Raw genomic sequence first — 15371 nt, 5'->3', positions numbered from 1 at the left:
AAAGGCAAAAATCATACATTGAAAGGAAAGTTGCACATTGAGGTTGCTAAGAACTATAGTAGGTTGCTGCTGTCTTAATGATAAATTTATCAATTAAATTGTGTGTCATACACACACACACACACACACACATATATATAAATGTAGCATGCATGGAGTTTGATACCTTTCTGAGTTCCAGGTGTCTGGGTGACAGGGCTGCACTGTGGATGAGCCCACACTTTGAGAGACTTGCTGTGTGCAGCTCGGGGAGATGGAGGACCACCAAACACAACAGTGACAGCATGGGTGGGCACAGGGCTTTTCATCTACTCCCTCCTCTTCCGCTTGCCTGTCTCAGATGCTCATGGACTTGCCATGTTCAGTGTTGTCCCCCATGGGACCTGAGGTACTCAGAGATCCTGCTGACCAGGTCCTCTGGGCTACAGTAGAGACCCCGGCCACTCCTTGAAAAAGCCTTCGGGGCACTGCACCTGGTGGACAGTGACCTCGGCCGGTGATGTGACACTGCAGAGAGAATCGTTTCCGTTTTGCCAGGCAGTCTCTGCTGCAGAACTCTGTTTTTGCTGCCCAGGATCCTGCTAGGACAATGAGATGCATGGTGTCCAGTGGTTCATGTTCTTCACCGAGAGGCAAATGAAAGATGCCGAGAAAAATAATCCACTGCTTAGCTCATTGGACTATAAATGTGAGCCATGGAGCTGAGTACTGTATGTCATCCAATAAAAAAGCGTTTTGAGATTTTCATTCTTACAGTAGAGTTACGTGGTAACTGTTAACTGAACACACACTCAGGACATGGAAATTTAACTCGACGTCTGCTGTTTCTGCTTTGGGGGATAGTGAGTGTTGTGTTGCGTTTTGGGGGGTCCAGGACTCCAGCCTGCTGGTCTACCCTTGTCTCAGTTTCTATAGCAACAGAGTTAGCATCATGCATTTGACAGTTCAGGATCTGCCTGGGTTCTCTCTCTCTCATGTATAAATAAATTATATATATATATATATATAAAATTTATCTCCTCGATAAATGTGTGTGTCTTTAAAGCAAAGACTGCTTTCCACTCCAGGTTGACCAGTAATCTTTCTGTCATGGACTCTGGGTAAGCTGGAGTCTGATTCAGTCATAAATTTACTTGAAATTCATTGCATTGGCCCCAGGTTGCAGTTGCTATCAGATTCACTGCTATAGTTTCTTTTTATTTTACCAGAGAGATTGGTTCACTGCTACATATCACAAATGACTCAGTATTTTTTAACTGAATGTACAGGGAAGTGTAAGTCATCGCATCACCGAAGAAAAACAGAACAACCCCCACCTCTGATCTTGGTAGCGTCATTAGAAAGTAATGACTCGCACCATACCAAAACGAACTCAAAATGCATCATGGAGGGGGTTGGGAGAGACACGTGGCACAGCTGGGGTTGCCCACATCCCATACTGAAGTGCCTGGGTTTGAGTCCCAGCTACTCTGCTTCTTATCCAGCTTCCTGCTAATTGTTGCTCTAGGAGGCAGCAAGTTATGGCTCAAGCCCTTGGGTCCTAGACAAGAAATGGAGAAATTGTGAAGCTTTTGTATACTGATGGTGAAAAATGAAATCATGCCACAGCCTTGGGAAACAGCTTGGCAGGTCCTTAAAGTTCCTTAAAACGGTAAATATGTACTATTAGAGTATAACTTACTGGGTGTCCTCTTTATTTTGCTTGACATATGTCATTATTATGTTCATGCTTGTCATTGTTAACAAGGAAGGGAAGGAGGAACCACCCTAGGGCCCCTGAGTTTCATCCACTGGGACAACTTTTGCAAACAGAGTTGTATCGACCATGTTCAGACTTGTGTGTCCATGGCAGCTTTTTCCCAACAATGACACACAAGTAGCTTTGACAGAGACCATATGGCCTGCAAAATCTAAATTATTTGGTTCCAAAGCAAGAAATTTGCCAAATCCTGTCATGGAATATTTATAAGCTTATTGTCATTTGGAACTTTACTTAAGACCCAAGACCAAAAGTAAATAGTGGCCATTATGACAGGACCTCTTTGATTTGTGTCTGACATAGGAGCACTTGTGGTATTTTACTATTAGAATAAAGGTTGCCAGTGGCTTTTTTTTTTTTTTTTTGACAGCCAGAGTGGACAGTAAGAGAGAGAGATAGAGAGAAAGGTCTTCCTTTGCCGTTGGTTCACCCTCCAATGGCCGCCGCGGCCGGCGCACTGCGGCCGGCGCACTGCGCTGATCCAATGGCAGGAGCCAGGTGCTTATCCTGGTCTCCCATGGGGTGCAGGGCCCAAGGACTTGGGCCATCCTCCACTGCACTCCCTGGCCACAGCAGAGAGGTGGCCTGGAAGAGGGGCAACCGGGACAGAATCCGGCGCCCTGACCAGGACTAGAACCCGGTGTGCTGGCGCCGCAAGGCGGAGGATTAGCCTAGTGAGCCGCGGCGCCGGCCGCCAGTGGCTTTTGATAGATATCTTTTATCAAGTTAAAGAAAATAGTGACCGTTTCAACATTATTAAAAAGTTTTTAATCAAGAATGGGTATTAGGTTTTATCAACTGCCTATCTGCCATGAATGGAGATGATCATATAATCTATATTTTAATACTTTGATTTAGGGAATTACGCTAATGTATTTCCCACTGATGAGAGCTGTTCTCGCATACCCAGTTATTATATGTTATTTCTTTCTGGAATAGTCTTCCTGGAATCAATTTTCTGACATTGTATTTGAGATTTTTGTATCTGCATTTGTAAGTCATTTCATTTGTTCCCTTATTTTCTGTTTGCTTTTTTAAATGCCCACTTATTCTTGTTGATATGTCATCTAAATCTCTGAAGACAACAATTGGCATTTAAAAAAAATTCTTCTATTTCTTTTCTACTTCCTGTTTCCTCAGGGTCAGCTTCTTGGATTTTAGTCTCGACCTCCCATGCTCTTGTTTTCCCTCGAGTATTTGACACCCATTGGTTGCTGATTCATAAACTTGATCATGGGGCTGAAATGACGTGGGAAGTTGGAAAGGGTTCACTCAGAAGCCAGAGGGAGCCTCCTTTGTGAGTAGGAGGCAGACTGTAGGAATCCACAGATGACCGTGGGGATTTGTGCACAGGCAGTTCCCCCCACCCCCGACTTCGGTTTGGACAATGACCAGGCATGTTGGCTTCCACCCTCTGGAGTGCTTTTTGCTGAGTTCAGCAAAACTATGTACTAGAAGCAGAGCACCAAGCTGCCTAGTGCCTTTCACTGGAACTCGGATGTCTCTCCTCCCACTCCCTTGACGGGTTGATGGATTGATTGATTAGCTTGTTGATTGGATGGATGGGTTGGATTGAGATCTGCTTGTGTGTTATGGGGTCCCTACTTTTCTGGCCCTGCAATGAAACATTTCTCTCATGTTATTTAAGGCAAGGAAACTTGGCTGATTTTGGACTGTGACAACTCATTGTTCCTTGTGACAGAGAAACTAAATGGCCTAGAGTGGTTTAAATGGTGATGCCTCCAAGTGCATGCTCTCAGAGTCCCACCCTTGCTGGCTGTGAGCTTGGCCACTTCCTTGGCTCTCCCTGTAGCAGCTCCTCCTCCAGACCCAGGCTGGGTTACCAGTTCTGAGCTCTCATTATTCAGTCTCTACCCTCCTCCTTAACATTTTCCAGGAGCTCCTCAATGTTGTGGACCTGCTGACACTACCTGCCCTTGCTATCCAACCTGCTACAGAGCCCTTCTGTTGGAATTTTAGCAGAACGTGTATATTCACTCCCTGTGTTAGTTGGGGTTCTACGTAGAAACAAAACTGATGGTATCTGTCTTTAGATATACTAGAGGGGATTCTTAGACCAGTTAGCACACAGGATTATGGATGCTGAGAAGTGCCACAACAGGTCATCTGCAGGCTGGAGACCCAAGGATGCCAGTGCAATGGCTCAGTCCAAGTCCAAAGCCTCCACGGAAAGAGGAATGGGTAACTGCTGGTTCAAGGCCAAAGGCCTGGCCTGAGATCCAGCCAGAGGGCTGCCGACACATGTCCTGGGGTTTGAAGGCCAGTGAGTCTGGAGTTCTGTCATCCAGGGTGGGCAATGAGCGGGTCCCAGCTCTCAGAGGGAGGCCCAGTTCTCCTTGAATACGTGTGTGTTTTTTCTCTCTGGACCTCCCAGCTAATTGGTGATGCCCACCCACACTGAGACCAGGTCTTCACCACCTACTCCACTCAGTCGCCAGTGTTAATCTCTTTTGGAAACTTCCTCAGAGGCCAACCCAAAACAGTGCTTCCCCAGCTTTCTAGGTTTAGCTTCATTCAGTCAAGGGATGCCTGAAATGAACCATCCCACCCTCACTGGGTTGAATCAGAAGTTTTCAGTGTATTCTCAATGTACATACCTATGTGCAGGCACCCCTGTGTTCCAGTTGTTGTGCTCATGAAGGCCTCACAATGATATGAATTAGGTTTTCCTGTCCCCATTATACAGATCAAAAAACTGACACTCAACAAAGTAGGCAAGTTGCTCAAGGTCACAGAGTAGTTAGCATTGAACCCAAGTTCAACTCATTCACACCTAATAGGTTTTTTTTAAAAAAAAAAGATTTATTTATTTATTTGAAAGTCAGAGTTATGCAGAGAGAGAGGTCTTCCATCTGCTGGTTCACTCCCCAATTTGCCGCAACAGCTGGAGCTGCACCAATCCGAAGCCAGGAGCTTCCTTTGGGTCTCCCACGCAGGTGCAGGGGCCTCAAGAACTTGGGCCATCTTATACTGCTCTCCCAAGCCATAGCAGAGAGCTGGATCAGAAGTGGACTAGCTGGGACTCAAGCCAGCGCCCATATGGGATACCGGCACTACAAGTAGCAGCTTTACCCCTTCGCCACAGCGCTGGCCCCCTATTATGTTTTTGACGACAAGTCAGGACCGCAACAGGAACCAATGGAATAAAGATCAGGGCTACTTCCAAGTTCCTGATTCACTGTCTTTATTTTGTTGATTCATTAATTAAATCAAGAGTTAGCCTTAATGGTCTAAACAAAACTGCCAGAGAACTCGGGAGTCTTCTGTGTTTTCAAATATGTTCTTTCCATTCTAGACGTGTGCTTTGCCACAGCTGTAAGAGAGAAAAGAAAAAGACAGTAGCTGCCATCCAGGTGTGATTGCACGGAGAAAAATATAATGATATTGAAAGGCCTTTTCCCCCCATATACTCATAGAAGAAACCCATAGGAAATTGTGTGAAAGTCTCTTTCACAACGAATTTTGAAGAAACTCATGCAGAGCCATTAAATATTATCAGATAAATGTTCAAATCTTGCCTAGTTTGCTGCACTGACTCTATGAACAAGTAACTTTCTAAGTAGCTGGATTTTTCAGGATGCAAATTTCTCTGTGTGTAACCACAAACATCTCATAATTATGGCAAAAGAAATTAAGTCAAATTAGTAATTAATGCTGACATTATTATATAGTGCAATGATATAGTAACTACTGATTGGCATTCATAATAAATTCAGGATTTTTGCACCTCCTGTTGAGTGGATACAACACTTAAATTCTCCATAGTGAAAGCAGTAACGTTTTTTAAAATATTCATTTATTGGAGCCAGCATTTTAGAGTAGCAGGTAAAGCCGCTGCCTGTGACACCAGCATCCCATGTAGGCATCAGTTCCTGTCCCAGCTGCTCCACTTCCAATCCAGCTCTCTGCTAATGGGAAAGCAACAGAGATGGCCCAAGTGCTTGGACCCCTGCACCAACGTGGAAGACCAAGAAGATGTTCTGGGCTCTTGGCTTTGGCCATTTGGGAAGTGAACCAGTGGATGGAGGAACTAACCTCTCTCTCTCTCTCTCTCTCTGCCCTCCCATTCAGAGTTACAGAGAGAGAGGGAAAGATGAGACAGAAAGAGGGGGAGGAAGAGATAGAGAGAGAGAGAGAGAGAGAGAGAGAGACAGAGAGAGGACATCTTCCATCTGCTGGCACTGTTCAAATGGCCACAGTGGTTGGAGCTGGGCCAAGCCAAAGCCAGGAGCCAGGAACTCCATCCAGGTCTCCTACATGAGTGGCAGGGGCCCAAGCATTTGGCCACCTTCCACTGCTTTCCCGGGTACATTAGCAGTGAGTTGGATTGGAAGTGGTGCATCCAGGACTCAAACCAGTGCTCACATGGAATGCTGGAGCTGCAGGCAGTGGCTTAACCCGCTGCACCCCAATGCTGGCCCCACTGTAACATTTTTAAGGATATATATATATATATATATATAATTACATTATTATTACTTTTTACTCTTTGCCATTTCTTAGTTCTCTTCTTTTGGTGGTTAAAGACTGATATTTTGACATTTTTAGACACTCAGTTTTGACATAAACTAGCCGTTTGCCAGATGTGTGCCCTTGCGTGATAACCTCTCTTCTCAAAGTCTTCATTTTCTCATGTGCAGGATGTAGAGAATATATTTTGCAGAGCAGGTGAAAGGGTGAAGGAGAGGTGTGACACATAAAGCACCACACTGTGCCAGGTGTTCAGCAGGTGTCCTGGAAGTAGGTTCTGCTTATCTATTGCTGCGTAACAAGCCAACCCAAACCTCGTGGTGTAAAACAGACCATTTCATCAGGGTCGTGGGTGCTGGGGCACAGGAATTCAGAGAGACCGCAGCAGGGCTGTGCTCCTGTGACCTCCTCGGCTGCAAAGACTGGGGATGACCTGCGCAGCTGGAGACTTGGCCCTTCTGGAAGGGTTTTCACTGACCTGTGTGCCTCTGGGCTGGGACTGGTGACAGGACCCCCTTGCACAGCCCAGCTAAGGCTGGAGCAGCAGGCAGCCGGGCTCCTGGAAGGTCATGTCTGGGAAGGGAGCCTTCTGGGAGGCCTTTTATGGCCCATCATCGAGAGTCACCTAGTGTTACTTCCATCCTGCTGCATCTACCCCAGCAGTCACAAAGTTGTTCAGATGCAAGGGGATGGGACATAGAGCCCTCCTCTAACGGGAGAAGGCTCCCGGAGCAGGAGGCCATGTTTAAAACCACTAACCAAGGCCGGCGCCGCGGCTCACTAGGATTCTCCGCCTTGCGGCGCCGGCACCCTGGGTTCTAGTCCCGGTTGGGGCACCGGATTCTGTCCCGGTTGCCCCTCTTCCAAGCCAGCTCTCTGCTGTGGCCCATCACAGCAGTGGAGGATGGCCCAAGTACTTGGGCCCTGCACCCGCATGGGAGACCAGGAGAAGCACCTGGCTCCTGCCATCAGATCAGCGCGGTGCGCTGCGGAGGTTAACCAACGGTAAAGGAAGATCTTTCTCTCTGTCTCTCTCTCTCTCTCTCACTGTCCACTCTGCCTGTCAAAAAAAAAAAAAAAGAACATATAAAAAAAAAAAAAAACACTAACCATTCTCATTCTCATTATCCCTTTACTGAGAATGTGCTCCTTTTTTTTTTTTTTTAATTTTTTTATTTGACAGAGTTAGTGAGAGAGAGAGAGACAGAGAGAAAGATCTTCCTTTTTCCATTAGTTCACCCCCCAAATGGCCGCTGTGGCCGGCGCTGCGCCACTCCGAAGCCAGGAGCCAGGTACCTCCTCCTGGTCTCCCACGCGGGTTCAGGGCCCAAGCACTTGGGCCATCCTCCACTGCCTCCCTGGGCCACAGCAGAGAGCTGGACTGGAAGAAGAATAACTGGGACTAAAATCCGGTGCCCATATGGGATGCCGGCGCCACAGGCGGAGGATTAACCAAGTGAGTCACAGCACCAGCCCGCTAGAACGAGCTCCTTCTATATGAGCAGATTCGGAAGTGCATCGTCGTCCTGTAGGAACTGAGGGGAAGTTTGCCTCCAAGGTTATGGGATTTCTTAGAGCAGGAGCACCACTGGTAAGAATGAGCTTCATTCTCTAGCACATGAGTGAGCACCAGATCCTCTCTCATTCTGCACCTCCAAACAATGTGATTATTTCCTTTTTTAAAGATTTATTTATTTGAAAGGTAGTTACAGAGGGGAAGGGGAGGAATAGAGATCTTCTGTCCACTGGTTCATTCCCCAAATAGCCACAACAGTCATGGCCGGGCCAGGCCAAAGCCAGGAGACAGGAGCTTCGTCAGAGTCTCCCACATGCGTGCAGGGGCCCAAGGACTTGGGTCATCTTCCATTGCTTTCTCAGATGCATTAGCAGAGAGCTGGATCCGAAGTGGAGCAGCCAGAACCCAAACTGAGGCCCGTTTGGCATGCCAGCGTTGCAGGCGGCAGCTTTACCTGCTAGGCCACCACACCAACCCCATAGTGATTATTTCTAATGCATGTTGAGCAATGAAGCAATAGAAGGCACACGGAATGACTTCTTCACTTGGACTTCCAGTAAAACAGAAGCAATTTTCATCTTGGCTAAACTTTTTGTTTCTCATACTCCCTTTTCATCTTGCACTTGCCTTTGCTTTGAAACAAATATCTTGCCATCCTCCTGTAGATCAGGGCTTCTCAAACTGTGGCGTGCCCCAGAATCACGGGGAAGACTTGGTCAGACATAGCTTCCCACCCTAGAACTTCTAATTCCACAGTTTTGAAGTGGGGTCCAGGAATTTTGTATTTCTACTAAGTATCTGGACAATGCTGAGCTGGGATCCACACTTGGAGAACCACGCTCTGAGGAAAATGCAGGACCAAACTTGAAGATTCCCTTTGACCTCGGCAGATGGCTCAGCTACATGAATTTGCAAGTGCTTTCCAGTGCCTGATAATCTCTTCCTAAGGGGTCACGTACTAGCTACAAGGGCAACAGACGCAGCCATAGAAAGAGAAGCCAGTAGCACCACTTACGGAGTCCGTACCCTATTCCAGGCATTTAAGCACTTCACACACATTGTCTCACCTGATCCTTACCAAATCCAGTGAAACATTCCCATTTTATGGATGAAGAAAGTGAGGCTGTATGAAGACTAAGTTTCCCAGCGTTACATAGTGAATGCTGAGCTGAACTCTGCTCTTTGAGAATCCAATGCCATGCTCTTTCCCTTCACAGCTATCCAAGGGGTCTTCAAAAAGTTCATGGAAAAAGTGAATTATAAAAGAAACTATGTGTGGATTTAAAGAAAAATTTTTGGCATCAAAACAAACTTTTCTTTTAATTCCATTTTTTAAAAAACTTCATTTTCCATGAACATTTAGAAATTGCTGCCTCTAAACTACATACCTTCTCAAGCTGTTAAGAAAACACCTCACCCCAAGAGAATCAGTGGTCTCTCTTCTGGCCTTCTGTTATGTTATGCATGCCTTTTATATTGCTGCCATGCAGTGATAAGTTATTTTCATATCTGTCATCCTCTTCAGACTTTGAACTTCATCTATTTATTTCACCAATATTCAAGGTATGGATTCTAGCAATGACCAGGCAGAGAGTTTGCATGCCCTGAATACTTTATGAACTAATAAATTAATGACTGTGCAAGTGAAAAACCATGGTAGAAGACTGTAGCTTGCCACTATGTAGGTAAACCAGTTTATGTGAAATAGATGAGGGACCCCCGTGTGTTTTTGTGGCCTCTTTCTCACCAGTTCACACCCACTAAAGATCCAATTAGGAAATAGGGTTGCTTTTGGAATAACCAAGTCACAACCCTTGCTCCAGCCACCCAGAATGTTGTCCCTGCATCCTGGCTCTTGGGCTCTTCGTGGATGTCTCCTGGAATCCTGGGTGTTTCTCTTGGGAGCTCTGGAGCGTGACTGTCCTATGCAAAGAGTCGCTGCCATTCCTACTGTGCCTTCTGTGGCTCCCGGCTATGGCGCTGGTGCTGCCCCACCCCACAGGCTATGCGTTATTCCTGCAGCTGCTTGGCTTGGAGGCTTCCCGAGGTGGCAGCCCTCACCTTCCCCTCCTGACCTCCTTGCAGCTGCTGTGGGCCTTGCTGTGAATCGGCGCAGTCCCAGCGGAAACCACAGAACAGCCACCAGGGCTCTGGGCTTCCTGTGGAGCCTCAGGAAGGAGTTCCTTTCTGTGTGGGATGGCTGTAGTGGCAGTCGCCGAGTGGCATCACAGGGACACTCGCAGAGCCCCCAGATCTAAGTTATGCCCTCGTCGAAGCACATGGCATGCATCAGTTCCTAGGATTCTCCCTTTGCCCCCAAGGGGTAGCTTATTATCACACCGTCTTTGAAGATCAGAAAACTCAAAGGCTGAGGCTGAGTATAACTGCCCAGTATCCACAGCCAGCAAGCATCCTCGCTGGCTGTGCGCTCTGCCCGCACCTCTGGAAGAGGGGTCCAGTGGTCCTGAGACTGAGGCCCACGTGGAAGGACCCACGATCACAAGGGAAATGTGCACACACTAGAAGCCCACACACTGTGCTCTGGATGACATGCAGAAGGTCATTTTGAAGAAAAACACAAAGATTTTTAAATTTTATCTTAAAGAGTCAATCTCCTTGAATGTGGAGGAGTAAAGATTCAGTTCCTTAGTTTTTTTTTTTCATACTATTTGTTGAAATCTTTACTTAGTATAGAGTTAATCCTCTGTGTATAAAGTTAATTGAAAATAGATCTTAGTAAAATATAAGGATGGGAATAGGAGAGGGAGGAGGAAGAAGGGTGGGAGTGGAGGTGGGAGGGTGGGTACAGTAGGAAGAATCACTACCACTGTGTTCCTAAAGTTGTATTTCTGAAATGTAAAGTTTGTATACCTTAAATAAAAGGTTTCTATGGGGGAAATAAGGGGAGTGGAGCGAGAGATCCATTCACTACCCAAATGCTTGCAATGACTGGGACTGGACTGAGGTCAGGAGCTGGAAGGCACCCAACTGCTTGAGCCACTCCCATTTTCTCCCAGGGTCTGTATTGGCAGAAAGCTGGAGTCGGGAGCTAGTACTGTGGTGAAGTAGGTTAAGTCTCCACCTGAGACCCTGGCATCCCATGTGGGCACTGGTTCAAGACTCAGCTGATCCACTTCTGATCCAGCTCCCTGCTAATGCACCTGGGAAAGCAGCAGAAGATGGTCCAAGGGCTTGGACCCCTGCAATCACATGAGAAACTCGGAAGAAGCTACAAGCTCCTAGCCTCACCCTGGCCCAGACCTGACCGTTGAGGCATTTGGGGAGTGAACCAGGGGATGGACGATCTCTCTGTCTTTCTGTCTGTCCTCCTCTCTCTGTACAAATAAATTTTTTTAAGATTTATTTTATTTATTTTAAAGACAGAGTTACAGAGAGAGGTAGAGACCGAGAGAGAGGTCTTCCATCCAATGGTTCACTCCCCAGATGGCCGCAACGGCCAGAGCTGCGCCCATCCGAAGCCAAGAGCCAGGAGCTTCTTCCGGGTCTCCCACGTGGGTGCAGGGGCCCAAGGACTTGGGCCATCTTCTGCTGCTTTCCCAGGCCATAGCAGAGAGCTGGATCAGAAGAGGAGCAGCTGGAACTCAAACCAGCACCCATACGGGATGCCAGCGCTTCAGGCCAGGGCTTTAACCCACTGTGCCACAGCACTGGCCCCTCAAATAAATTTTTAAAAAATCTTAAAAATTATTCAATTCCTTTCTTTTCATTAAGATTTATTTATTTGAAAGGCAGACTTACAGAGAAAGAAAGAATGAGATAGATTGATGTATTTATTGGAAAGGAAGACTTACAGAGAGAGAGAGAGAGAGAGAGAGAGAGAGAGAGAGATCTTCCATCTACTGATTCACTCCCCAAATGGCCACAATGGCTGGAGCTGGGCCAGGCTGAAGCCAGCGTCTTCATCCAGGTCTCCCACGTGGGCCATCTTCTGCTGCTTTCACAGGCACATTAACAAGGAGCTGGATCAGAAGCAGAGTAGCTGGGACTCAAACTGGTGCTTATATGGGATGCCAGTGTTGCAGGCGGCAACTTAACCAGCTTCACCACAATGCTGGCCTGTCAGTTCCTTTCTTACTTCAAAGTAGGAGAGGGTGGGGCAGGAGTTTGGCTTAATGGTTAAGACATCACTTTAGGATACCCACATTCCATATCGGAGTGCCTGGGTTCCAGTCCCAGGTCACTTCCAATTCTAGCTTCTTGCTAATGTGCACACTGGGAGGCTGTGGATGGCTTAAGTGATTGTGGTCTGGACTCCTGGCTTCATCCTGGCCCAGCCCTAGTTTTTTTGTTTGTTTGTTTTTTGGTGTTTGTTGTTTGTTTGTTTTGACAGGCAGAGTTAGACAGTGAGAGAGAGAGACAGATCCAAAGGCAGGAGCCAGGTGCTTCCTCCTGGTCTCCCATGCGGGTGCAGGGCCCAAGCACTTGGGCCATCCTCCACTGCCCTCCAGGGCCACAGCAGAGAGCTGGACTAGAAGAGGAGTGACTGGGACAGAATCCGGCGCCCCAACCGGGACTAGAACCCAGTGTACTGGTGCCACATGCGGAGGATTAACCTAGTGAGCCATGGCGCCAGCCCCAGCCCTAGCTGTTGTGGGCATTTGGGAAGTGAACCAACAGATAGAAGATCTCTCTCTCTCTCTCTTCTCTCTCTCTCTCTCTCTCTCTCTCCCCTCTCTCTTTCCCCCACCCCCTATTGTAAAAGGTAGGAGCATGAAAAGTCCATTAGTAGCATCTGTGAGGAAGAAGAGAGAGTATTTACTACAAAAACTCTGAAAACCTAGGAAATCATGAATGATACCTCAGATTTTTTCTGATATAAACCTTTGCTGTGGTATGTACTACCCTGATATATTGTGAACACACAACAATCACAGAAGTGGCCATAAATGCCTCCACATAGAGAACTGAGAGGCACGCAGGACGCAATCTGCAGTTTACTGCCCTTGACCGTTACTTTGACCAACATCCTCAGTCCTGTGGGGTTTGGGGTGGCAGGTGCAGACCATTCACCAAGACCAAAAAATTAAAAATAATAATAAAAAAAAGCAGCACAGAAAATCCCTTACCCACAGAAAGGCAAAAATTGATTGCTACTTTCAATTTGATCCTTAAGCCAGGCTGCACATAATTTTTCTACAAATGAAAAAACATCTGGGCCGGCACCATGGCTCACTAGGCTAATCCTCCACCTGCGGCGCAGGAACACTGGGTTCTAGTCCCAGTCGGGGCGCGGGATTCTGATCCGGTTGCTCTTCTTCCTGTCCAGCTCTCTGCTGTGGTCCGGGAGTGCAGTGGAGGATGGCCCAAGTGCTTGGGCCCTGCACCCCATGGGAGACCAGGAGGAAGCACCTGGCTCCTGGCTTCAGATCAGCGCGCTGTGCCGGCCCCACCACGCCAGCCGCAGCGGCCATTGGAGGGTGAACCAACAGGAAAGGAAGACCTTTCTCTCTGTCTCTCTCACTGTCCACTCTGCCTGTCAAAAAAAAAAAAAAAAAAAAAAAATTGGGTTCCAATCATTGTATCTTGGAAAAAAGAGCAAGCTATACATTTCCAACCACCGAGCACTAATTAACTTTCAGTGTCACACATCCCCGTGAAAGATACCTGGAGCCATGACAGTGACTGTGGAAGAATTCTGAATGACAGAGAAGAGAGCGTTTCACCAAGGCATGGGCCAGGTGTGCCCCACATTCTCAGAAAAGTTCTCCGTCTGGTTATCTCTCCACCCCACTCATGTCGGAAGGCACTCACTTTGGCTTCCACCCTCAATGCTCTTCCAAGATAACCAGGAAGGTTAGCTGTGCAGTTAAAGCCGGAAGTCATTTTTCTGTTTTCCTCTTGAGAACATTCAATATTGTTATCATACATCATTCATTCATTTGAAGATGGACAAATGCTGAATTAAATGTTCAGAAAAACTCCAAGAGCTAAACACTTCCAGTGATTAATAGTCATTCATTTCCATATCTCTTCTTAGTATGACAAAGCAAGTCTTCACTTTTTCCGGTTGAGCACGTAAGATTCTAAAGCACACAGAGCTCGCCCGGACACTCAGCTATTTGTTACCCAAGCCCACAGGCTTACTCCATGCAAGAGTTCACAAGTTTTGATTTATATCAAGGAGCATCATGGATTATTCTAGATTTCCCATTTGATTGAAAACAAAAGTTTGCTTTTCACCCTTGAATTACACATTGCCGGAAGTTTAATAATTTCTCTTGGGGACGGGCATTGTGATACAGCTGGTAACACTAACACCTGCAAACACCAGCATCCCGTATGGGCACTGATTTGAGTCCCAGCTGCTACACTTCTGATCCTACTCCCTGCTAATAGGCGGGGAAAGTGGTGGGAGATGGCCCAAGTGCCTGGGTTCCTGCCACCTCTGTGGGAGATCTAAATGAAGCTCTTGGCTTTAGCCTAGCGCAGCCCTGGCCATTGCAGCCATGTGGGGAGTGAACCAGTGCATAGAAGATCTCTGTCTCTCTCTCTCTGTAATTCTGACTTTCAAACAAATTTTTAAAAAATCTTTAAATAATAATAATTTCTCTGGAATTCCAGCCGGAAGCATGTGCTCTCTGGCTGATGGTCTTTCCTGGTGAGTAGGTGACACAGTAGGTGAGTTCTTCTCTCTTGACTTTGAAAGTTGCAATCTGAGTGCTTTGGGAATCTCTTCAGCCTTAGTCACCTGGCCTGGCCTGGGAACAGCTCCCTTCTCCAGAGGGTGACTTTGCCGTGTGATGCTGCATCCTTGTGAATCTCTTTGAAGGGTTTTATAAAGGCAAATTTCTTATTTTGTTAAATTTTATTTATGCATGTATTTTATTTATTTGAAAGACAGAAAGACGAGAGCTCCCATCCATCCGCTAGTTCACTCCCCAGACGCCCACAACAGGCCAAAGCCAGTAGCCCAAAACTGTCCAGATCTCCTCCATGGGTGGCAAGGGCCCAAGCACTTGAGCCATCACCTGCCGCATCAGCAGGAAGCTGGTTTTGGGAGCAGAGCCAGAACTCAAACTCAGCGACTCCAGTCCACATTTCACGTTCTAGTGTCTGAGTCACGCTGATTTTCAGAAGCTCTGAGCAGGTTTTTAGATTGAAAACATGTGTCACCCTTATTTTCCCTTTTGGTTTTGGCGGATGTTTTGAAGGTTCTGCAGCAACCTACAGATTTATTTTGCAATTAGAAGCAGCACGCAGAGCTGGCCACGAGTCGTGGAGTGCTAGTGTGGTGGACTCAGACCTCCCGTGACTGCTTTCTCAGCAAAGCCCAGACCGTGCGCACTGCCTCCTGCGGATTCCCAAGCCTGCGTGGACACACCTGCTTTCACTCCTCCGTAAGATCCTGGCTCTGGGTTGTTAGGAATCTTCAGCAAACCTCCCCTGTGTACTCGGGGACAGTCCAAACCACTTGACACATTTCAAGGCTTAGTTACTTAAGAATCTTACTGACCACACAGGGAAATCCTTCACACACAAGCAAAATCGTTCCTGCCAAAGCACAATGAAAAACTGAAGCCAGCACATTTAACTTCCTCCTATTTGTATTAGTTTGTTTTCCATGGCTAGAAATGAGGCTGGGAG

At 47.0% G+C, this 15371-nt stretch overlaps 1 protein-coding gene across 1 annotated transcript in view; it reads left to right on the top strand.

Moving 5' to 3' along the window:
• Positions 1-15371, top strand: part of APBB1IP (amyloid beta precursor protein binding family B member 1 interacting protein) — a 99591-nt gene that overhangs the window by 14410 nt on the left and 69810 nt on the right. The gene's annotated exons all lie outside the window — the stretch shown is intronic.

Source organism: Oryctolagus cuniculus, chromosome 13, assembly GCF_051225735.1.
Source record: "Oryctolagus cuniculus isolate XC-2025 breed Fujian yellow rabbit chromosome 13, ASM5122573v1, whole genome shotgun sequence".
Classification (NCBI taxonomy): domain Eukaryota; kingdom Metazoa; phylum Chordata; class Mammalia; order Lagomorpha; family Leporidae; genus Oryctolagus; species Oryctolagus cuniculus.
The sequence above is the reverse complement of the archived record's forward strand: the minus strand, read 5'-3'. Positions and strand labels throughout refer to the sequence as shown.